This window comes from Leuresthes tenuis, unplaced genomic scaffold (genome assembly GCF_036924035.1).
Source record: "Leuresthes tenuis unplaced genomic scaffold, fLeuTen1.0.hap1 SCAF_3, whole genome shotgun sequence".
Taxonomy (NCBI): domain Eukaryota; kingdom Metazoa; phylum Chordata; class Actinopteri; order Atheriniformes; family Atherinopsidae; genus Leuresthes; species Leuresthes tenuis.
This window is the reverse complement of record NW_027325357.1, coordinates 11,774,048-11,799,402: the sequence shown is the minus strand read 5'-3', so window position 1 is coordinate 11,799,402 and position 25,355 is coordinate 11,774,048. Positions and strand designations below refer to the sequence as shown.

General features: G+C 41.6%; 1 protein-coding gene across 2 annotated transcripts in view; it reads right to left on the bottom strand.

Moving 5' to 3' along the window:
• ppp1r16b (protein phosphatase 1, regulatory subunit 16B) overlaps window positions 1-24,971 on the bottom strand; it is an 83,164-nt gene extending 58,193 nt beyond the window's left edge. For both annotated transcript variants that reach the window (XM_072381813.1, XM_072381814.1), the window contains exon 1: window positions 24,836-24,971. The gene's annotated coding sequence lies outside the window, so the exon portion shown is untranslated. The remainder of the gene's footprint in view (window positions 1-24,835) is intronic.
• Between the last annotated feature and the right edge of the window lie 384 nt (window positions 24,972-25,355).

The window sequence follows — 25,355 nt, the reverse complement described above, 5'->3', positions numbered from 1 at the left end:
TCCTGCTTTTCTGTCCTCTGATGCATGCCTGGCTCTCGTTTATAATCCAGCCATTTTCTTTTTTCTTTAAACTTACAGAGCTGATCTCTGCTGTTACTTTTTTTTAAAAGTTTTGTTCGTGGTTTCAGAACTGATGCCACCAAATAAACCATCAACTCCTTTTCTCTACTTTCACTGCATATCAAGTCGAATTGTGCTTCTTTGCTGTTGTTTTATCTCTCAAGTTGTGGAGTAAATGATGTATTTATATGCAAATGAATAAGTGGTGGAGTGCCCGCAACCAATCATGACGAAAGGTGGGAGTGGAAATCTGATCTGTGTACACTCTTAAAACTTGCCGGTGTTGATTTATGAAAGAGCAAGGCTTAAATCTACTGAAAGGAATGTATTTCTGGCTTTAAGTGTACACACAGCTTAAGTCGTAGAACAGTTCGGAAAATGTTATTAATGAAAAACCACAACAAATGAAAAGAAAAAAACTCCATTTGCTGGTAAAGTGGTGGAGTAGAACGTAAGAGGAAGGCTCCCCCTGATCTTTGAACTCAATTAACTGTACAATACATTCAAATGTACCACTGCAGCACCTTCTGTAACACTTACAAACGATGGTCCTCTGTGGTGTTTTTAGCATTTAAAGAGCACTCTGTCGCAGCTGATGAGAGCTGTGGGCGGAGCTTGTTTAGGCCAATGGAGCGGAGCCAAGAGAGCAGAGGGGCACATGTTAATATCCAAAGACATTCTTTGCTGCAATGTCCTTCAGCGTATTTACATTTGGTAATTACTTTTTCCTTTGTAGTCATAGAGACCACCATCGCTGCACTGGATTAAAGCAGGAAACAGCGCCTTCATGTTACTTTTTATTTATTTTGTTTCCTTTGCATAACCAGGATGGTCCCGCTGATCTCTCTCTTCTTTTAGGGGGTCCAGGTCATGAGATGGCTGATTCCAGCTTGAATTAATCTTTTTTTCAAGGTGTTTACTTCAACACTCATCAGAGCTGTATTACATAAAGCCCACTGAACGTTTCTGACTTACTCTGCCCTCTGAAAAAAAGGCTTCAACTGGTTAAACAATGGAATGAGAATGGAAACTAACCACTCATCTAAAATATGTTGCCAAAACAAGAAAGCTGTAATTATCTGCTGCGCACACCTCAGACGACACAGCGACACGACCAACGCCGTTTTTTGTGCCGGCGATTGAAACGACTCGCGCTCGAGTGAGCGGCTGCACGGTTTTCTGTAGCATTAACTGAATGAATCTAGTCCACATTAAAAAAAATGTCAGAAGATGATAAAATATCTACAGCGTTACTACAGCAATCCTCAGAAAACAGCAACTATGAGAACATAAACTTTCACTCCACAGATGACCCAGGCTGGGGCCAAGTGAATATTTTATCTGTAATTAAAAGGCAGTGCTTCCTATAATTGTAAGAAAATCCCTCCCCCACTCAAATATACCCAGTGTAGTCATTGTGAGAAGAGTTCATGAAGAGTTGAACAATTAAACACAAAGTTAATCCCCCAAGAATGGAGGCACTACAGAATAAGTGGTCTTATCTGTTCATTTCTCTAAAATTGCATTTCAATCTTTTTGATGTTGAAGCAGAAGTCAAAGACTCCGGTGGAAAACTCACCAGCCTCCTAACACCTAAGTGAGGCTTTTTAAGAAGACGAGGACTTCGTTTGGCTCTTTTTTTTTTTTTTTTAAGAGACAAAAGACATGGCAAAACGATGCGAGTGGACTATAAACCAGAGTCAGTTTCAGAGTACAATCCAAGGCTGACAACAGGGCAGAGGTCAACTTTTCTGAGTGGAAACACACCATGTTTAGTCATACAAAGCATGTGTCTCCATATTCAAAACACTCAAGTCATAATACCTCAAATGAAGACCATGACTTTTACATTCAGTCACTCATCATGAATGTCCAATGTTATTATAAATGCCTCTTTATTGAGTTATACAGACACTTTTTATAATGATTCCTTTACCCGTTTTAACTCCTGATTGCAGTAAAGAGGAAAGTTCAACAGCTGCTCTCGAACAGCCAAAGCAAGCTGCAGCCAAAATAAGAAGACTCCGGACACCATGGCTGTGACCCCCGTCAATCAGCAGCTCACCAAAAAGAAGTCTGAGCATCACAGGGTGCACGTGGCCGTTTTATGTCCATGAGTGTCCTGCTGCACAAGGAGCCGAGCTGATGACATTAGCAGTCTCTGCCTGGTACAAGCAGGGAAAAAAAATGTGTATTTTTGGACTGTTGTTGAGGTTTGGGCTGTTAAAAATGCCCTTTAAGACTTCACTTATCATGAGTTGTTACATTAAAATGAGGCGCTGAAAGCACAGATAGAAACGTTCTTCTCCTCTGTCAATCAACATGTTTCACACTAAAAGATTTCTTCAAACAACCTTTTTTCACTCTTTAATGGAAACTAAGAAAACAACAATAACTGCCTCACACTGCATACCAGGAAATATGACGTGTTAGACGCAGTTATCGTACTGTAAAGGTCTAAATCCTACATGCACCTTTTTTTTTGACCAGCTTCTGGTGCAGAGCTGGTGATGGAGTCAGTTCAGACAGTTTTAGACCTTTATAAGAACCGGTTTGATTTTTCACAGCCAGGAAAGCCACTCATTATGTCATTATGTCATTTTAAACATTGTTTCCAAAACACGGTTTGAAATTCTCTGTGCCGTGCTCTGAATTTCTCAGTGCTGGGAGTCCAACGAATACAGTTTTTGTCACATTTTCCCTGCAAACATCACCATTTATAAACCAGACTATCATCAGTCTGGTTTATAAATGCCGCTGTTCCCAACTTTCAGTGCTTGTAAATGTTATTTGTAATGTCGGCCATCAAAAAATGTGACAATGTGCAATAATGTAGCTGCAAACAGGGTTTATAAATTCAGCTAAAAATAACAACTTCTATGTTGCGCATTGGACTGTGTCCACAAAGGCCAGCTGGCAATATCAAGATATCAAAGGGCAAGAAAATAGAAGGAACATTGAGGTCATGTGCTTACACCGCTGCATATGCTTAACATCTGTGTTGAGGCTCACTTGTTGCTTATTTTGCCTTAGATGAGGCAGAAAATACAGAACACTGTTTCCTTTTCAAAATGTGGCTCACAAAGTTTTAGGTGGTCTGGTTGGTGTCCGTGTTTTTTTTCCCAGGATGATCACTGGATCACATGCTGACAAAAACCACACACTCCCACAGATCGTTGCATTGGTTTCCAGTTGGATTTAAGACCTTTTGCTATTGTGCATCGAAATGATCCAAACCTGAAAGAATATATTCTAGATACATGTGCCAAAAACAGGCCTGGTAGCTCTCTGAGAACTGCAGGGACTGGTGAGGAAGCAGCGTTCAGAGTTCAAACCAAACATGGTGAAATGGCTTTCAGCCATCATGCTGCCAACTGCTGGAGTCCACTTTGCTCCAGCTGAAGCCATTTTTAAAATAGACTGTTTTCACTGCGTTTACTACCAATAAATTCTCACTTAAACTCGTCTGTGCTTTGTAACTTTCTATGAATAAACTCAGTAAGGACAGAATAAATCAACTACAGCATGAAATGACTTCCTGCCAAAACGATCCACTACAAGTGATTAACAGATCGATAGATTTACTCAATTTAGATAACTAAGACAGAGTTAGCTTTTGTAACCAGTTGTGGGTCAAGAAAAACTGTTTTTCCAATTAAAAAAATATGATGAGGAAATTATTGACAGGTCCCTGCACAAACTCATGTTTTTTCCTCAGTCAGACAATGATTTTATTGATCAATCAATTCGGATCCTTCTCTAAAATTAGCAAACATATGTTGCTTTTAGAGGAGGATTAGGAGTTAAAATGTCTTGTTTTGTCAAAGCAACAATCCAATACTCAAAGATGCTCAGTTTGAAAATCAACAAATCAATCACACTAAACAAGACAAAGCTCACACACATACAGACCAGCAGCACATCGCAGATAATGTCAGTAGCAGTAACGTCGGCTGACATTTCGCAGTGAGGAGGCGTGTGCTGTGTCAGGACGCTCCACATGGAGAAACAGAAGCCCCCAATGTTGCACACAATGGCCCAGTGTGTCTGACAGAGCATGAGTCTGTCTGCGCTTCATCTACATGTGCGCGTATTCATGAGCGTTATACAAGCTCGTCCGTGTCATTACAAAGTGCGTGTGCACTGGGTCTGTGCTTGGATTGGACAAGGAGCTGTGGCCCTCCACTCTGACCCCCTCACATCACCCCCCACGACCCCCTGAACCCCCTAAACCCCCGTCCCATGTCAGCACTAATGTCTGCAGGTCGCGTTAAGTGATTTAATCACCTACTAATACCACAGGCGAGCCAAGCTGATTAAAAAGTCAATGAAAAAAGAAAAAAAAAAACATTCAGCAAGACAGTAGGACTTACATCTGTCGCACAGCATCCCTGACTGCTCAGACGCAGGCTTTTCACTTCCTGCAGTAACCCTCTATCACTCCCAAATCAATGAACAGACTTTGCTTCAGGAGCTTGAAGCAAGGGAGACAATTCCACCAATAATTACAGGGAAAAAACAGGGAATCTGTTACAGAATATCTCCGAGGCCTTGATAGCGTAATAGCGGATTGAAAAGTGTGCAGCTGTTTCCAGCTCTCCCTCAATCTATAAAAACTTTTTACACCACTTTTAGAACAGAGCGATGGGACCATTTCATGAGGACATTTAAGCTCTATGCAATCACATGTTAAAAATGAGAAGGGTAGCCTCTTGGAATAAAATTAAATGACTTGTTGTCATTTCAATATTTAGTTGAACCATAAAGAGAGAGCAATGTCTTCTCTGGTTTTAACAGCAGGGCTTACAACACTGAGACTGTGCAGCTACTGTTAGCATTCTTCGTCGGTTAGCAGTAACTGTGATTGCATCTTACAGTTCAAAGAAAAATGAGTGTTTAGCTCACGTAGTGAGGGACCTGTGGGAGAAAACAATCTACATGATCTGCATGTTCACCAGCAGATGATCATGTTTCAGCTGTGGGCTTTAAATAAGAGCATCATTGTGTTTTTGTCATTTTATTCTTAGTTATCTTATTTCAGTAATGTCTCAGACATGAAGATAAGCGTGAGGAGGAAACGAGAGGGCTCTGTTTGTTGGAGATTCATTTAAAGATAAATCCAAACATACCGAAAACCTCAACAATAATCCATCATTTCCCTGGACAAGCCAGAGATTATACACAGAACAGTAGAGATAGACCAGGAAATGTTCAATCCAGATCCTTATGCAGACTTGTAGATGAGGTCCTCATAGACAGCGTTCTTCATGACTGGCTGCAGGGCTGTAAGACCCCGACATGAAGAGCCTTGAGTGTCCCTACTTTAAAGACTTTTCCCTTAGAGCATATTTACATTTTATAAACTTATATCAAACACTGTGTCTGAATAGCACTATTACGATTTCATACTCCATCATCTTTCACAGCCTCTTTTTTTTCCCCTCAATCTTCTGTCAGTAAATATCAATACAGTACATACTGAACATTTAAACCAATTCTGAGTAATTCAGTCAACCGATGAAGTCGGCCAAACATCGAGCTGTGGCGCCTTACAGACAAACTGATTGTTTTGATTCGTCATTGTCTTTCATTGTGGATGATTGCATTGAGCCGTAGATGTTTATTAGACAGATTAAGTAATTATTTCTCAAGTGAAACTGGGTTTTCTCAATAGCCGTTTTTAGCAGGTATTTAGCAGGTATAAGTCAGATGACAACCATGTAGAAAGTTGATGTTTAGCAAACAGGAAGGTGTAGTAGAAATCTTCAGAGGTCGCCATCAGTGGGTTGGAGTGTTTTTGTAGCTTGGCAACAACTTAGCCGATGAGTGCACATGCAGCATAGGTAACACAGGTGAACCCTCTCAGTAAACAACATGGACTGGAACTCACAGCCAAAAGTTCAACACGTGGAGTGCAGATTCTCCTTCTCATTCACATGTCCAGGATTATATTGTCTGTTGTTCAGCACTATAACCTTCCTCCTTCGCTGTTGCAGCTCTGTTAGCCTTAGTCTTTATCTACCCAAATAGTGTTAAAGCTGAGTAGAGAAGTGGAAGAGTTGTTCCTGCAGCCATATCTTGATGAAAAAAATAAAAATGCCTTCCGGATATCCCTGCTGTGTCCTCATCTGGGGTCCATGCTTCTCCATCTTATAAGCCTGTGATCTCACACTTCCTGTGATGCTAACCCTCTTTCACCTTTTTCACCATAATGTTCCTGCTCTGCATCCTAGACGTCTCGTCTTCAACTAATCTTGATTTGAGGTCTTATTCCAGGCATTATTTGGGCTTTGGAAAGCTCAGTTAGCTGCTCCAACAGGTTAACAACTTTACTGTTGCCATGGTTATGTATCAAACCACATGAAAAACATGCCAGTTACCGGCAGAAGTCTCCCAGCAGCGCAGCATCCAAACCAGCACAGAAGCATGTTTAAGAAATCTGTGTTTCAGTAGAAGCTCAGTTGAAAATCTCAAGAAGATCCAAAGAAAGACACAGTGTGTCCAGAGCAACCACAGCAGGCTGCCTGCCTCTAGGGCGGCGCCATTCAGTCATCCTCCAACCGGATGGATCCATCCCGTTCGCCCAGTTCAGGGTCACAATAGGGCTGGAACCCATCCCAGCTGCCATCAGGCATGAGGCAGGGTACACCCTGGAAAGGTAGACAGTCAATCACAAGGCAAACATGTATGTTTTTGGACTGTGGGGGTAAAGGAGGACCCTGAAACCTACACATGCACAAAGAGAACACACAAACTTTCCACAGCAATGTCCCACCTGAGATCTAAACCAGAAATCTTCTGGTTAAAAAGCTCTATACAAGAACCATTAATCAATAAAATAGGATGAAGCGTTTGAAGCTGCACATGGTTCGAGCATTTTCTTAGCCCTGTTGTTGTCATCCATTTAACTCATTAAGTAGATCTTATTAAATAACAATAATGGAAAACAATAGAAAACCAGTCATTATTCTTTAATGATAAGACCGTGATACTCTCTTGAACTTATGTGACAACGTTCTTCCGAAACTTCAGCTTTACACACAAGGACCTCATTATCACACACTCAATTATTCTGAGGCCTCAGCCAGCGTTCAAGAAACGGTCCACAAACAGCTAACGACACGGTACATGGCCATTAAAACAGGAAGCGTTTGGTTCTCACTGTTACACTCAGCTTTGACATGTGACCTCTCTGACATCTGCGTTCATTAGCTGCAACACGACCCCGGGTCGTGTCAAACTGAAGTCACTGAAATCAAACCGACACAAAGCAGGTCTGTGTTTGGAGAGCCGGGAGCACACATGCACAAAATATCACACCTTAAACACAACGGTAGACACTGTACCTTCACCCTGCACTTAACTTTAATTACTGCTGAAAGGTTCTCTATGCAGTTCTCTTCTGTCAATTTAATGCTATTCCTTTATGGGAACGATGCACAGAGACGTGGAAGATGGAAGACCAAAATGTTTGCTGATAAGGAGATGCAAAAAGAGGAAAAGTGGAAGTATAGTGCCCAGACAACCTAACGTGCACAAGATGGCTGACCAAGAAACCCAATAGGAACTCTCTATAAATAAAGCTAATGTATGAGGCACTGTGGATTCTATGAGGTTTAACTAAAAGAATTTGTGAGCAATAAACATTAAAAACCATATTGTATCTTTCTACCTACAGGAAGAAGAAAAAACCTGTCTGCGGTTGCCATCAACCAATGAACCATCAAGCAAGCAATGTGAAAGCAGCAAAAGTGCAAAATCTGCGGCAGTTTTTATTACCAAAGATCTGCGTCCGTTTTCGTTCACCAAAAAACTGGGTTTTTTTCGCTACGTTTCACATTTTGGAGCCAAAATTCAACGCCCCACCTCCAAGATGTCGCACTGACAAAGTGATCCTGAAACTCTACAACAAGACCAAAACCAAAGCCACGGAATTACTGACAAAAACAGGCAGGATGGTTCTAAGAAGAGACGAGCGGAAAGCCATTACCACAGAACATTCTGCCACGATAACTGCACATTTTATCAGAAATGATTGGCAAACAGCTTCTCATGTGCTGCGAACGAGAACAGTACATGATTATTATGCTGATTCCACATAACGGGAGGTAGTTAGTTAGTTAGTTAGTTAGTTAGTTAGTTAGTTAGTTAGTTAGTTAGTTAGTTAGTTAGTTAGTTAGTTAGTTAGTTAGTTAGTTAGTTAGTTAGTTAGTTAGTTAGTTAGTTAGTTAGTTAGTTAGTTAGTTAGTTAGTTAGTTAGTTCTCTGTAAAAGAAGTTGATGTAACAGTAAACAACATCCACACATCTCTGTGATTCATGTTGTTACATGTTGTAGACGTCTGTTTAGTCTCCCTCAGCAGCAACAAACATGTTCTCCCAAGTGAAAACAGAAAGTAGAAGAAAACCGTGTGATGCAGTGGCAGGAGAGAGTCAAGGAGAGGGAAGAAAAATAAGAGTAGCAGGCACCGCTGTATGCAAACAGATCAACAGAAAACTGAGCAGGCTTCAGTGAGTCACAGACTCTTGACAGGCTGGAATAAGACATAAGATTTTGCATTTTATCACACTAGGGCTGGGTTTTGGTTCCCATGATAACTAGTGGTTCTGACAGAAAGGTGGCTGTACCAGAAAAGGTCCCAGTGAGGTTTCAAAAATGAGTGCCCAGACACAGAGGCCCACTCACAGACAATCTTAAACTTTGAAGAAGCCCAAAAGAAAGCCTTGGTTCCGACGTAGCAACTCTACGCTCCACTGATAAAATCAATCTGTGTAAATCCAGGCCCCTGACGTCAAACACGCATTCACAGCAAATTTTATTAGCAAGTCTGGGCAGCATTTGGATAGTTTCCACTGTTAGTAATGGTATAAATGGCCATTTGGCGGCGAATATAAACATATTTTACCATAAATATGCGTAGCTTTTTATCCCTTCACTTTCTCATCAGCTGTTAAATGACAATATTGATAAAACCTCGTGTCGGCACAGAAAACTAGAAGTAAATCGGACTCTTCTTCTGCACATTTCAGACTGCGGGTATAATCCTGCATGAAAGAAAAAACTAAAGACATTACTTTGATGTTCTCCAGCTCGCTCGTAATCAGGATGATATTTAATCATCACAGCTTTCAACACATGGCTGGGTAGCAGATCATTACATGTGCATGTTACAGAAGCTATTTCTCAAGCTATGTTTACACTCAACAGCATCACTTCACCAAAATGGCTAAACAGACACTAAACAGTTTAATGTGGTGAGGCGACCCCCATCTTATTTTACAATCATCCTTACACTTTACAAAACTCCTTTCCTAAGGTTGGCAGGAGGCAGGGAACAGAGAGGCGGTGAAATCACAACACAGAGGATGAATATTCTCAATGGCAACAGGTCTCAGAATAGTTACACCCCTCATCCAAATGTAGTAAAATCTATCTGTATTCCAATGACTTCAATAAAATCACATAAAATATGGCCTAAAACTGAAAGCAATTTGAGTCTGCTGGTTCCTTCTCGCTTGTGGATAAGTCAGCGGAAAGCTGAACTGTAATCTGCCCTTTTGTTTTGAAGCTTTTGGTTCCAACGCAGAATCTTAAAGAGAAGCGAAGAAGAATCTTTATGAAAACAGCTTCCTTTATTGCATTTTCTACGGGATCGTTGCCCCGTTTGATAACTTAAAACTACTCTTTCGAACCACATCTCTTCCTTTCTTCCATTCTTAACCTATCCCGTCTTAACTCCTTCATCCGTATGTCCCTCAGCGTCCTCTAAAAGGACATTTTTATTCTGTCTGGATTACTTGTCCTAGTTGGCGCTGGGCACCCTGGTGGGGCGAGAATTTATTTCCTCTGGTGGAGCCTTGATTTAAAGCACTCAGGTCAACTTGATTCTGGGTCATTGTCTCCCTTGTCGTAATGAACCAGGGCAGAAGTAGACAGCACACTGCAGATCAAGAAAAGCAAGGTGTTGCGGTGCTAAAGCATCCCTCCACTGACCAGCTGCATTTAAAACTGAGCCAAATGAAGTGTCAAACGTTTATGTGGGTTTTAGTTTTTGTGCTCTTCAGCTATTTGATCATTAAACTAGGTTAAAAAATGAAGCAATGAGCTCAACTAAAGCATAATAACTCAAAATACATTAGCTCACATAAGCTGTTTACCACATGCCTGCAAATACTCAGCCAGCAATCTTGGCAGGGCCGATCTCACATGGCCTACTGACCAACATGTGAGAAACCAATATTTTAATCTCTGCAGCACTGAGGGTCCGAGGGCCATGCACGGTTTGATTTTTGTTAACCTAAATCGCAGTTGTACCTCGTCCTTCCTGACACAGCCGGGTCCTGCCATTACACGGCCTTCGGTCCCATATTCAGACAAGCTGAGCGCAACTTAATCTCAAATCAAACCGCCCAGAAGAAAAAAAGATACAGAGGAAGGTCACCGAGCCTTTCAGCTCCATCAGAAAAGGAATGGAAATCAGAGTTTTTTTCCTTTCTATTTTAAATATCAGTGAGTTTGTCAAACATGTTGCAACTTCTAGAATACCAAAGTTATACTGCGAGTCGGGGACGTTTTCCACACAACTCCAGTACAAAATTATTTAACCTACCGGCAGTTATTTGAGTAAAAGAAAAAGTCATTCTTACAGTTACCTTTACAGGCAACAGCTTCTACAGTCTTTAACTTTTACAGTCCAGGTAAATACACATCCATTGTTTTATAAGATCTTACATACAACTAAACCAAAAAACGTGTTGGAGGACCATCTTACTTTTCGTTGGCAGCATCCTTCTTTAATGTTTATGGAGTTTCACAGAAAAATAATCCTACTCAGATCTCACCCTGGCAACAGGAGACGCCATACAAGAAAAGACATTCCAACATCACTCTCCTCAGAGGGTTTAACAGATTTATCGTGACAATAAGTGCAAACGCCACCACTTCATTCAGACGGGGATCCAGAAGTGCAGTGAACTGGCACCAAAACAACAAGTCGTATTATCTTATGTCTTTGTTTCACGGCCCATCTGCCTCTTTATGGTGAGACGGAATGTTTCTAGTGGGATGAATTTTAAAAAAAGACAATAAACTACATAATGTATATTTGGGGGAACCCTGGCAGCTCATCCGGTAAGAAACACTTGCTGTTGTGCATTACTAGCAGATCCAGAGTGTGACATTTTTCACGTTCTCACAGTAAACCGATTTATCTTTGGTTTATCTGAGATGCAAATACGGTGGTCAAGGATGGAAGCAAGCACTACAAAGAGCTGCAAGACAATGTGCCACAAGTACGACCAAAGTTAACAGCGTGCCTCAACACGCTGTGCAAAAATCCCGATGTGATCTGCAGGCAGCCACGCAAAGCTGCAGCAATCAAAGCCCGGGTTATTTCTTTAATGGTTTAGTACAAGCTTATGCGAATGGAAAAGCTGCTCATCAAAGCACAGGCGGCCTACTTCAAAAATATTCTAGTTATAACAGCGACAAAAGGAGACAAGCTTCAGATTATGGAAAGACTGCAACACAAGATTACATTTAAATTATTTTCAAAATGTAACACGCTTCAAGATGGAGATTTGACCGAGTCTAAAAGGTACCTAAAAGAAAGTGACAATGCTATAACTCATAAATGACTGTAAATATCACAGTGCACTAAACAAAAAAGTCTCTTCAATGTTTGGTGTCACCAGATCTCCTAAGTGCATCTGGAACATACTGTACATTATTTGCAGCTTGGAACAGACAAATTGTCGTTCCTTGTACAAACACTGCTTTACCTGTTCAACAGAGACACAGAAGCGGCTAAAAACACAACAGGGATCCGTTTTTAACCACAAACAAGCTGTCGAGAGCACTTTTAACCGATCATTTTTCCCTGTAAGAGGCTTCCGTCTTCTGATCTAGAGCCAGCTGTCTGCATTTCTGTTTTAAAGTCTATGAGACTCACTCTTAAGGAGTCTAACACAACCCTCTCAGCAGCAGTTCAAGCTGCAGCAAAAACTCGTGCCTTATGTTCAGAAAATTGTTCATTTCCCTTTCCCCTCTGATTTCTGTTAGTCCGTAGGTTCCATTCATTTATCACCTTTATTTGCAATGGCTTCTTTTAGTCTTTGTTTAAAAAAAAAAAAAAAAGGAGAGCTTTCATTTCATCTGCCCACATGAGCCTCTTGCTTTCCGTTACATCAGCAGAACAGCACGCATGTCTGAGGGGGCATGAAAACCAACAGGTTTACAGCTTTCAAAAACAGATCCAGAGACCCTCAAGTTGAGATTTGAACTTTTTCTGAGAAGTCATGACAGATCCTTTTCCTCCACTTAATGTGACATCTGTTTAGAATGGTTGTTTATGGGAAGACGATATCAAGCCGGGAAAACTTCACCTGCAGTGGCTCAGCAGCACAGGCCCATGTGTAGCGCCTGCTCTCCTGTCCCGGTCCTGGGTGGGGTTATTTGTCAATCTGCTCCACACCATCATGAGCAATCTGTGTTTATGTTAGACCTATCTGTCTGTTTATTTATAAAAGGGTTTGACCATAGCACACCCCGGCCCAGAAGTTTCCCGCTGCAGTTAGTTCCAGTCGCTCCAGGGAAATTCAGGAGAAATCCTCTCTTTTCATGGCTCTCCTTTCCCTCTGAATTGTTCCTACAGCTCTTTATCCCTCTTTCATCTCTTCTTACTCGGTCTGTTTAGAGATCTTTCCCAGCATTGAGTCATTTCGCTGCCTAATGATAGTTGGAGTCCCCGGCTAAGACCCAGTCACAGTAAACAAGGCTTAAACACTGCCAGCATGCAGTAAGTGTCACTTCTAATCCGCCACTAAGCAAAGATGGGTGCGCCATCCCAGTAACTGCAGGCAACAGCAGAGCACGAGCAGGAGCTGCACATTGTTTTATGTCACTTCTCTGAAAAGCAGAGATTTCTCTGCATTTGTCTCAGAAAAGCAGGGGCAAACAAAACTGATGAGAGTAATGTTGATTTCCACAATCTGTTCCTGCTGCTGGGCAGTTTGATTCTCCTAACTGAGCGCAAGCCGAGTAAGCGTTTGTGTCACTTGGGGTTTTTGTTAAAGGATAATCCTGTTTTATTTCAGCCCGTCGTATCTCTCATTGATTTGTTTATCGCGCTTCAGAGGATTATGCTGACAACGCACCTTATAACTCCACTGTAAAGATTCAGAGAAATGAGGGGTCCCACAAAATGTTATGCAGACAGCTCACACCAATCAGCCTCAGCGTTAGAATTCAGATGCAGATACTATTCATATAGAGGGAAGAATAGATAGCACAAAATGACAAAGAACATCAATAAGAACAAGTTATCAATAGCAGTACGCAGGCCAATGGGATGTTTGAGGCAGGCTGCTAAACAAGCTGAATGTATAATATCTGACAGCAGGAGGAATGAAGTTTGCATATCAATAAATTCTCCATGTTGGGACATAATATAGCCGCCCTGAGGGCATAACTGAAAAATCCTTAGAAAGAACATGACCGGGTTGATGAATTACTCCTTCTGCTTTCTGGATCACTTGCTGAAAAATACTGAGTTGGTCCCTTCTGCACCACCAAAGCGGCTCTGGCGACCACAGTGTTGGCAGGTAATCCTTCAGGTCCTACAGGTTCCAGGTTGGGATGTCTGTTGATCACACTTGCACCTGCTCATCCTGAGGATGTGACTATATATTTGGGATGTGTGGTGTCGTGTTGAGGGAGCCAAATGTCATCAGGGAGTGGCGTTACCATGAAGGAGTCCACAACAACAACCGCATCTGACCAGAACTACCCAATGTTTTTTATCTGTTTTTCCAAAGGAGCTATGAATACGAGTTATAAGAGCTAACAATGAGGTTTGAGTTAGAGACGCACAATGTGATCTGAGCCGAGTGACTTAGAAATGAGAAATACCAGCCAAAAATCAACACTGACATGCAAACAAGTCTCACATTTACTATCATTATTATATCGTTCAAGTTAAAAATGTTATAAATAGATTAAAATGATATAGCCGTTTAAACTGTACATTAAAGTTGGTTTGATGTGTTTTTTTTCCCACAGTGACGTCACAATAAGAGTAGAAATTATATATCAATCCCTCTGCAAGCCATGCTTACGGTTGTCAGTTGGTGATTAGAAAATTGTTTATTAGTGTTTATCCATGACTTGGACTGTTTATAGACATAAAGACATGCGATAGATATTTCAGTAAGTTGTCATCTTGGCATTCTTTGTTTCTTTATCTCTTTATTTTTGATAGAACAGTAGACAAGTAGAAGTGTGATGAGGACTAAAACCAACAGGTTTTAATAAAACTACTGAAAAATCAACTTGGGACACATCCCATCATCATCATCCTGCGGTCTTCATTTCAGCCACAGCTGGGGCTGTGCACTGTCTCTCTCCCCTGCTGGTTGAATCCGACACAAGCAGCTGAGTTTGAATGTTGTTAACAAATAGTAACGGTAATTCCTGCACACAGTCATGGCGGAGACTGATAATGAGATAACAAAGAGGCAGAAATGACCTCAGAGTAGCAAACCACTAAGTGCAACAAGCCACACACTGAACTTTAACTACAAGTGTTTCTTAGGAAGGATATACTTCATACTCAATAACAAATTTAATACCATTTAGGGGAAAATGACAAATCCAAGAATAAAAATGAAGAACCACTTACAAATACTTATATACATATTTTTCCATCTTGTCTGCATTACTGATATATATAAATATGTCAAAGAGGCCAAATAAGTAAATAAACCCCATAAACATCAACCCCTTCCTTTAAAATAAAACAGCAGTTTGGCATCTCTGTAGGCTAAACTGTTCATTACCAAATATTCATCAGTAATGACGTTAAAACGGAATAAGTGTTCCGTTTTGACTTCAGTTAACCGGTTAATACATCACAGTCACTTTGAGTGAGCTCCACACATATTGTGTCGTTTTTGAGGGTCAGATATTCACTCAAGTTCAGCTTTGGTTTTTGCATTACACAGAATTAAATGTGATTTGTATGTGGCAAATGGCAGCTTTTCCTTTCCAATCTGGAAGGATGTCGTGAATCTGAGAGAGAGCCCTTGATTCCTCTCTTTATAGACAGGCCTACAGCAGTTCATTGGTGCATCTGTTCATGTAGTTGACCCGTGAACGTGAGTCAGTCATCCCCACAACTGTTGGCCGCAGCGTTAGCAACACACACCGTTTCTTTTTTACCTCACAAACTGCATGATGCTTTTATGTCAGAGGGAGGAGATCTTCAGCTGCTCATCCCACATCTTATCCTCATTAATTCAGGACTGTCCTGTCACAGGTGTGAATGCTCATTTGTTTTGAAAATGCTGCTCACAGAACAGAATTGTCTCCAGCCGACAATAAGACGGGGAATCAACCCTTCTCCCCTCACGCACAATCACAGAATATCACTCCTTCCTGGTGTTTCAGAAGATATATGATTTCCTACTTACTTTTACGCTGAAACAGCATCTCTGTGCTTTAAAATCAACAGCTGCTGGTAAAGAGTGTGACTGTCAATCTGCAGCAACCCTGTGAAGTTGTGCCGACTGAGATATGAGGACGGGGTTGTGTGGCTGCAAATTTGTACCCAATTCGATTTTTTTTTTTTTGAATATCAATAAAAGTAAATGAGTATCGTTGACTGTCCAAGTCCGACCGCAGTTATTGTTTTGCTGGGTGGCCCAAAGTCAAAGTTAAATCCACGTGAATTCCAGGAGCGAAGGAGCAGTGCACTGCAGTGTTTTGTTTGTTCAAAGCAGCAGTCCAATCTCCCACAAATGGCAGCTTTTTTTATTTTACGGACGACATCAGGGATAGTCATCTAATAACACATCCTCCCTTTTTCTGTCCAAATTTGTTGCTGGTTCTCTACTCCTCCTGCTTGAAAATCAATCCACGCCACAAGAGAGGGAGCCTTCAGAGAACACATACCTCTGGAAAGCATGCACGGTGCTCTGAATTTGTCGTGTCGATGATGGAAAATGTTTGGGATTTTTCAACACGAATCTCCACTTGGACCCATTCACATTCGCAAACACTGAAAGTTTTAGTTACTGGAGAAGAAATGTTTTGCAGTGTTGCGACCCTTTCAAAGGAGCCACAACAGAAGTTCAACGGTGACATCTTTCATTTCAAGCTGCTGACATAATTAAAGTTTTTTTTTTTTTTTTTTTTTTTTAAACTCCCAACAGGACAGAATAAAAAAAAAGTACCTGGACTAAAAAAAAAAAAAATACAGAATGTGAACAACAGCTGTGGAGAAATGACCACATCACTGTACCTGTGGCACATCTGCCCAGACTGCTGCCTGTATAAACGACTGCTGCGACTGTTGTAAACCAGGAAGCCCACGTGTGAGTCTCAACACGTTCATGTCTAGACATCAAATCGCTTTAAAACACTTGGTCTCCCTTGAGATTTAGTAAAAAGGAAGCATCAAGATGAATATGTTCACCCATCAATATTTAAAGAGATACAACTGTAAACACTTTAAAAGGATGCTGCACTTAAGATGTAAGAGCGAAGGAGCAACAGTTATGAAAGAAAATAAAACACAAGTAAGCGATACACTAGTGGTTTAGAGCAGTAGGTCATGCTCAGAAATGGGGCAAAACACAACATTTGCAGAAGCCTCAATGCTTGTACGTACAGTTAGGTCGATAGAGAACAAGCTTCTCAAGCCACAAAAATGCTAGTGTGGACACACACACACACACACATCCCCTGCAACTGCAGGCTTGGCACAGCCAGGCACCAGAGCATGTGGTCAGTTCTCGACCAATCAGTGCAGAGCACGGACTCAGAGGCAAAACCAGACATTAAAGAGCCCATCTCAAACAACAAAGCTCTCACACTCACACAGATTCAACATCACTTTCAGTGTTGGCTGAATTTTGCCTTTGAAGTTCAACAGCTGTGTTCATCACGTACAAGGAGCATTTTTCTCATCAGGAGAGCAGAATAAGACCATGACTCTATGCTGACTCTAGACTCTGCATAGAGTACTTTCTGGGGCTTCATGTACACGATCAAATTACTATTTACTATACGAGCACCAACTGGAAAGCAATGCTTTACATGAACAACAGAGGAAAATCGATAATATACTAGAGATCCACAAAGTTCACGTGCACACAGGAACCCGTGTGCTACAGTCAAACTGGACCTGAGAGGCACACTGTGCTTTACACAATGTGAGGAAAAAAACCTTTACAATCACCCCTCACAGTCAAACGCCTTCCTGAACAAAGGGTGCAAGCCACAACCTCTATGAGCTCACTTCCTGTTCACTGACTTGCTTCACTGACTCCGACTGGTGGCTCCGTTTCTGCAACAGATGCCTGACATAGAAACAAACAACCAGCTACAAATTCATCCCCAGGTCACACAAAGATGCACTCAAGAGCACTCACTATGCATGAAATCCTATAGAGATACGTCTCACTCTGCTTTAATGATGACTGCACAAACATCAGTCTGCCGAAGCCCACTCAAGTCGCAATGTTCCCTTTATTTAAACTAAGAAAGACAGTTTGATTGTAAAGCTGTTGAGGTTGTATCTTTAAAAGAATGACTAAAATACTTGACTTAAATATAATTAATTACTTAAAATAATGAAACAGAAGTGGAAGAGGCCTTGTGGCTTTACAGCGTACAAGACTGAAGGTCAGCGAACATTAACTGAATACATCTCTATGTGACCTGAACAGAGATGTAGAGCTGGAAGTCAGAGAAAAATACCCATTAAAACGACTGTCAGACTCTCCTCTTTCCAGACGAACAGTCAGAGAGCTTGGTGTAGCTTTGACTGTCACTAGAGGCACATTTATAGCCTCTTTAGAGACTCGCTGCATGGGTGACATTGCTGCAGGAAGAGTAATGGCTCCCATGTAAGAGTATCTGCGGTGAAGAGAAGGAACATCACTGTCTATTCTACAGCTCAAATACCATGTTAACACAAGTTGTGATTGTATCGTGTTTTCACTCGTCTTAAATTACATAAGTGTTACAAAGGGCCCCAGAATTAGCCTGGTAAGAACAATAATAAAAAAGAAAGTCTAAGCTAAGTTTATGTACTCCTCCTTACAAAATAAGAGCATGTAGTGAGCATTTCCAGCTTGTGAGGGATCCGTCACTGCCTGCAGAGGTGGATGAGACGTCTTGTTGAGATGAATTTTAACATCATTTCAAAAAGCAGACGCATTAGTCCTCTAAGAAACAGTTTGCCGATATCAACCCTTAAAATGTCTGTTTTCGAAACAAATTTATCACACTGATGGCACTTAACTGAAACCCGAGTTCCACTGAGGGTGGGTCGCTGTGTTAAATGCAAACAGACAGAATGGCATGAACAACAAACAAAGAGAGACGTTTTACTACAACTTTAGTACAACAATAATCAACAATATTTTCAGTTGGTGAACGCTCTGGACTGCAGGCAGGCCAGTCAAGCTCACTCTTCTTCTACAAAGCCATGATGTTGTAACAGATGCAGTGCATGGTTTAACATTGTCTTGCTGAAATATGCCAGGCCTTCTATGAAAGAGACATCTGGAAAAGGAGCATATTAAAGCCTTAATATACTTTTCACCACCACAAACCATCAAAGAGTCAGGCGGTCCCTCTCCTCTTTAGTCTGGAAGACGCCGCATCCGTGATTTCTGAAAATTATTTAAGATTCTGATTCATCCAACCACACAGCAGTTTCCCCACTTTGCCTCGGTTATTTCAAATTAGCTTTTTAGAAGACGGCGGCATTTCTGGATCATGTTCACATGCGACATCTCCTTTTTATGATTGAGCTTTAAGCTGCATTTGTGTACAGCATCATAAACTGTGTTCACAAACATTTACTTCTGGAAGCGTCCCTGAGCCCATGCAGTGGTTTCCACGACAGAATCATGCCTGTTTTTATCATGTATTGCAGACGATGGAATACTCAGAGCCATCACACTTTCATGTTGTGGAACATTATTCGTGTTGGAACATTATTGCGCCACATTTTGTGGAAGCAGTTTTTTTCAGATTGCCAAATCTCTGCCCATCATTAATTCTGAGAGACTCTGCCTTTCTACGGTGCTTTTTTTTCTCCCCATACTCTGTCATGCTACTGACCTGATGCCAATAAACCTGATTAGTTGTAACATGCTCCTCCCCCTGCTTCTCATTAGTACCACTTACTTTTCCAGCCTTTTGTTGCCTACATCCCAACTATTTGCATTCAATTTCAAGATGAGCCAACCCTAACCCCACCTTCTGTTGTTATTTACTTTTTAGATGGCGTCTTTAGCGACTGGTCACACGATATCGCCATGAAACAGTGCAAATTATTTGGTGTAATTTCCTATAATGACCTGGTTTAACTGTGAAACCTTTAAACTAGACAGTGGCCATGTGCTTATTAAGAGCCTTACAGACAAATCTGAACATGCAGGACAGATTGGCTGGAATTGCATGGTGCTAAAGAAGCTAAAGCGCTTCTTTGCCAAAAAGCTGATATTTGTGATTTAATCCTCTCAGTGAGCGGCCACACTGGGAGTTCAGCTATTATAGTGTCCACAAGCAGGAGGGATCAACCAAATGGCCACAGATCGCTTAATAATTTACCCACCGCTTGAGAGGCAATCTGAAGAATACTATAATCTGTGTAGAGTGGCATCATTATTACACATTACACTGTTTTTACAGAACAAACTGATGAGCTACTACCATCAATCAACATCAAACAAAGGGTTTTATGTGTTTTTATTATTATTTTTTTAAACCTAGTAAAAATGTTCTGGTCGCACTTTTTCTCTTCTTTTTTTCAATAATTACCTTTCTTGTGAGATTAAACTATGCATCTTTGTATTTTGGACTGTTAGACAAAACAAGATATTTGAAAATTAAATTAAATCAACATTTTTCATTATCATATAAAATTTTATGAACTAAATACTCAAGATGGTCATCAAATTATTTTAGCTCTAAAATATACACAAGAATTCGATAAGAAATGGATTTATTCTGAATAATTGTTATAAAAAAATGTGTGTAAAACCATGTTTAAGAGAAATATTCAATCTCTGACTTTGAGTCAGCCACGAATCAAAGGAACTCCACCTCAAAGCCACAAATCAACATTAAGGTAAGAACCAACTCAGTATGTTTCAGGAACAGCCATAATGTGGACTTCGAGGGCCACTTAGTAAGCTTGATTGCTGTCCTGAGATTTGTCTGTCTCAGTACTAAGACCACAGATTAGCAAGCAGTGCCTGGTACCACTGATCTGGTATAATCTCTTTTCAATAGTAAGCAAACATATTGGTTTCAGGCACAGCTCACAGAAGACATCTTAATCAGCAGGAGGTCAACAAATAGACTTTTACAATTCATAGGAAGGAGCAGATGGGCAGAAGGACATTTACTTCATGGCAGCGTGTTTGTGCCGACTTGTTTTAATGACCAGTTCGACTCCCAAGTCATGTTTAAAGCGTAAATGTTTATGCATGCATAAAGTAAGGCTGGCGTTTTTCAGTGTGGCTGCAAGGCGACTGCTCTTTCAATATTTTATGAGCAAAAGCCAAATCACTGTGTTGGAGTAATTACACATCAGTTAGGGTGCAAAACCATGGAGAATATATTATGGAGGTAGCTCATCAGTGAACAGGGAGTGGTGAAGGAGAGCAGTGGGGCTCCTCGGAGATCAGAAACGGCTCACTCTGACACTCGGAGGAATCTAATTTTGCTATTCCAAAACACTGTATGAAGCCTAACGGTTTATCCCTCCAAATACCAAAGCATCTGCCAGTCGCAGTGAGAAAGAGTTCCTGTGAGAGAAGTCTTTCAGTGTTACTTTTTGCAATGTCTGAAATAATAACACAACATTTGTTACAGTTAATGTCACCAAATAAGCATCTTAACAGCATGTTGGAAATATTGCCTCAGAGCTTAAAAATCACTTGAGGGGGAGAAATCCACCATCAGCACAGTATCAGTTTTCTTACACAAGCAGGCATTCAGTTGTGAATGTAGCCACCAGCCCTCAAACTACAAAAGACTCCATAAAACTGTCTTCAAGGTGAAAATGTTTCTATACGCTGAAAAAAAAGCACTGACTGAAAAATAAAATATGAACAAAAACATCCGAGGGAGTTCTGGAGAGTCTGGTAACGGGACCGGTGGGTATTTGGACAGTTTGGAGGCCTGGTGAAGACTCTTCAGACCTTTTGTTGCGTTCTTCAAAGGAATTTTGCTCTGTTGGAGATGTGCCGTGCATACAGAGGTGCGAAACAGGTGTGCAAATTATTTAGGTTGGTGTCAAAGCCACAAAGATGTTACCAGCAGCACACTGAGGACGAGATGAGCGCCTCACTTGTCAGTTGTTTTAATGATGTGGCTGCTTCGTTTAAGTGGTTAAGCAAATATTGAGAGCATTTTCATCAATTTAATCTACTGATTTGTCTACTCATCGACCGTTGCAATCAAATTGCTTGTTCTGTCTGACCGATCATAAAACACAGTGAATGCATCATCACATTAGACAAAGAAAAAAAGAAATTAATTCAGACATCTGATCATTTCTCAAGCAGATAATCGGCAACATATTTCCCCACTCAGCAGACGATGATGATAAACTTTCCACTTCCTACCACTTTGATTTTCCATCCTGCTCTGTGAGCATTTAAAGAGACAACAGCTGTCGTTACCTGAGAGCAACAGCTGATGGATGAAAACAACATGAAGGGTTTCAGACAGTCCGACCCCTGTTCTTTAAATATTTGATGGGGACTACAGTGAATATTTTCAGCATTCTACACCGTCTCATATTGCTGAAGGTGTGTTGACAGTCTCGGGGTTTAGACTGAAGGATGGCTTTGTCTTCTTTGCATTAAGAGCTCCATATATTACATCACAAGTCAACTCAAAAACAAGCCGCCGTACAAACCCAAACATCCAACACAAGGTGCATAATGATAGCAGAAAGGGCCTTTATGTAATCATACATCATAACGGTCTTGTGTTTGTGATGCAAACCTGCAGGTTATTTTCAGGTATGCGTATGTTTGCATGCACCAGCGCACGCCATCACTGGTGCACACACTCCTGACTGTGTGCATAGCAGACAAGCTAGCATAAAGTCAGACGGTGGTGTCTCTAAGACATGAGCCAACGGTCTGTGCAGATGCTGAGAGGAACAGCAGGAGAGGAGCCCCCCGGACGACGCCACACATCAAACATTTAAAGGGCCATCACAGCCAGGCAGGGATTCGACACGTGCCACGAAGTGAGATCAACACAGCCACGGATGTCTGAGCATACTGGAGTGTGAACGTGGGACATTGCATTGGGATAGCAGCATATTTCCGTGTACGAGTCATTATTTCTGTCTAAATCATAACATCCTAAAATCATAACAGAATCCTCCCTTATGTTCAATCTGTGGCATAAACATTTTAATTTACAGTGTAGTCTGTTTTGTAAGAGTTCAAAGTAAATGCGTAAATCGAGTGTTACCTTCTCATAATTCTCTCCTTTCAGCCCACATCGTTTCAGTTACACCTGTTTTTGTCAGATAATGGCCAGTAAAAAAATTAATTCACCGACATGGTCGGGGATCTCTGATTCAGCAACATGGCTTTTGTCACAGCTCTGCACACAATGTAAGCATTCCCAGAGCAGCTGTGCACATCTCAAGTGCACGGTTTGAACCCTTCTGTCAGGCTCGTGCCAAAGGTTTGAGGGGGTCGAGGTCAGGAGACACGACCAGACTGATAGCACACCACCCTTCCCTGTCTTCAAGAACTTTTTCCACAGCCTAGAGGTGTGCTATCCGTGTTGGCTGAGTAAGCCTTAGAATTTGTAAAGATCAACAACTTGACTTTAATCAAAGCACCGCAAAATTATCACTTTCCTCTATCTGATGAATATAAACACAACAATTTCAACCAAAAATATCAAAGTTTGACTTGTCCATGCAAAAGACTCTGATCCAACAATCCTCAGCTCAACATAGACGATCCTTGGCCAACTTTGGTCTCTTTTCCTTGCTTTAGATGTTTAAAAATGCGATTATGCTCACCACATTGGTCATACCGTGAGTGAATTGTGACGTCGACACAGCAAAATAACAATTTTCACATTGACACTTGAAGCACATGGGACTTGATGCAGTTGTCATATTAAACACTAGGCGTCACAACTAAGAAAATCACACCGCCGCTGCACTGAAGTCCTACAGGGAGCTCACAATCCATACAGAAACTTAACCATACAGTGGAAACTTATCTGCTCTACTTTTAAGCTCTATTTGATGCTTTTTGTAACATCTGCAATAACTGGACATTCTCGTGTGTGCAGATGCCCGTAGAGATGGACCTTTTCGCACTCTCTTCCCTGCAGCTGTGCTTGTTTTCCTCATGCACAGCATGCCACAGGTCACAAACAACTGGGACAAGCAGAACAAGACAAAATGAAAACAAAGCACTCGCTGCAACGTCCAATCCGGCGCGATCTGCTGTTCCAAAGGCTGGGAACAATGAGCACCAACTTAGGAGTGGGTTCTTTCAAGAAGAACTCTGACATGCAAGGCCTAGTTACTTCAAAAGATCCCAATAAGTGTCTGTTGTATAAAGTGGACCAACAGAGATCCTCATCCTCTGCAGGGGAATCCCACAGCAGGGGGCATCAGACTGAGCCCTGAACTACACCTGATATATTGACATCTCTGGCTCTGTCTTGATTGATCTAGAAGGAAACCACTCATGTCTCAGAACGATAAGTTAGAGTCTTGTTTTCTAAGGAAACTTAACTTGTTTGGCACATATTTAAACATCTAGAGCTGGGTTTTAGCGTGTCATGACACAACTGCATGTCACATAAAGTACTAGTCAAAGTTTTGAACGCACCTTCCCCTTAAAAATGAATAAATGTTTTAATGGTACAACAGACATGTAGTTGATTTACACATTTAAACCTTTCGTCATAAGATGCGTGAACATGTGTCGCTTGAAACTTCCAATTCTTTTGTTGGGTTCAGTATTTGGTAACTCCGGGGCATTGTTTTTCATATTTCTCCAACTTTTTGTAGACTAAATATTGAATAAAAAAAACAAGCGTTTCCAGAGAGGAACCAACAATACGGATGCAAAAATGAGACAAACTTGAAACAATCCCACGTTACCCCCTGTAAAGAGTTACTGTATTGAGGCAGAAACTGAACGCTGCCATTTCCATTCAGAAGTTTACGAGACACCGCTCCTCCCTTAAAGATGCAGGTTGACAAAACCCAAATAGTCAGCTTTGAAGAACGGTCGCCAACTTAAAAAGAAACCAATAACTCCCCTCCAGCTCTGCGCATTGAAAACAACGTAAAATTGTGCCAGTAGTGCACATTTCAAAGTATCAGAGAAACGCCGTAGTGGTTGTAGGTGAAGCCATGTGTTACATTATATTGGCGTAATGGCAACATCAAGGAGATGTGAAAGCCGCTCTGCTCAGCTCGACCCGTGTCGCTGTATTTACAGGCGCCAGCAGCGGAAACGACGTTTCTCTCTGGTTTAATCACAGGTTGGTGAACCGTTTGCTGACCCTCAAAAAGGCGATAAAGTAAGCTAGCCTAAACTGCTCCAACAAGCCGGACATGCCTCTTCTCCAGGCTGCCCGCTGCCGCTTTTCCTCTACTGAGGGGGAAAAAAAGATCCTGTTTCTTCTCCTAGTTACAACCGGTCCAGAGCTCAACCCCCGAAAACTGGCAACATGTCTAAAATTTCTGCACTCACCACAGTCCGGGTCGAGGGGTTCACATGGAGGCAAAAGAAAAGCGAACAGGACGGGCTTATCCAAAAGGTTTAAACTTGTCCCGTTAGTGGAGACACGAAGCTCGGTGTGTGTATCAGCGTGCGCGTGTCTGTGTGAGTCTGCAGAGTCCCTCTGTCTCCTCACTCCAAGTCACTCCTTGAGGGCGGGGCCGAGAGGGAGGAGGAGACTGAGGCGCGCGTGCAGCTACAGAGGATGGCAGGGCTGCACAAAGAGGGGGGGCGGGTGGCATCAGAGGCCCCCCCACACTGGTGATTTTTCAAATTTTTGCGTTCCTATTTCATAGAGCAGTGAAATCGTTCATTGTTTGTGAAAGTACAGAAGGAGTCAAAGTCCATTCACAACTGATACGCCCCTGAGCCAACTCGTGAGGTAGTAACACAGGTGAAACCACCCCACTTCATGTGTGCCTACATGCATCAAACTGGCATTGCAGATCTCCTCCTCCTGAGCAACAGTGCAATCATCACTCCCACAACACTG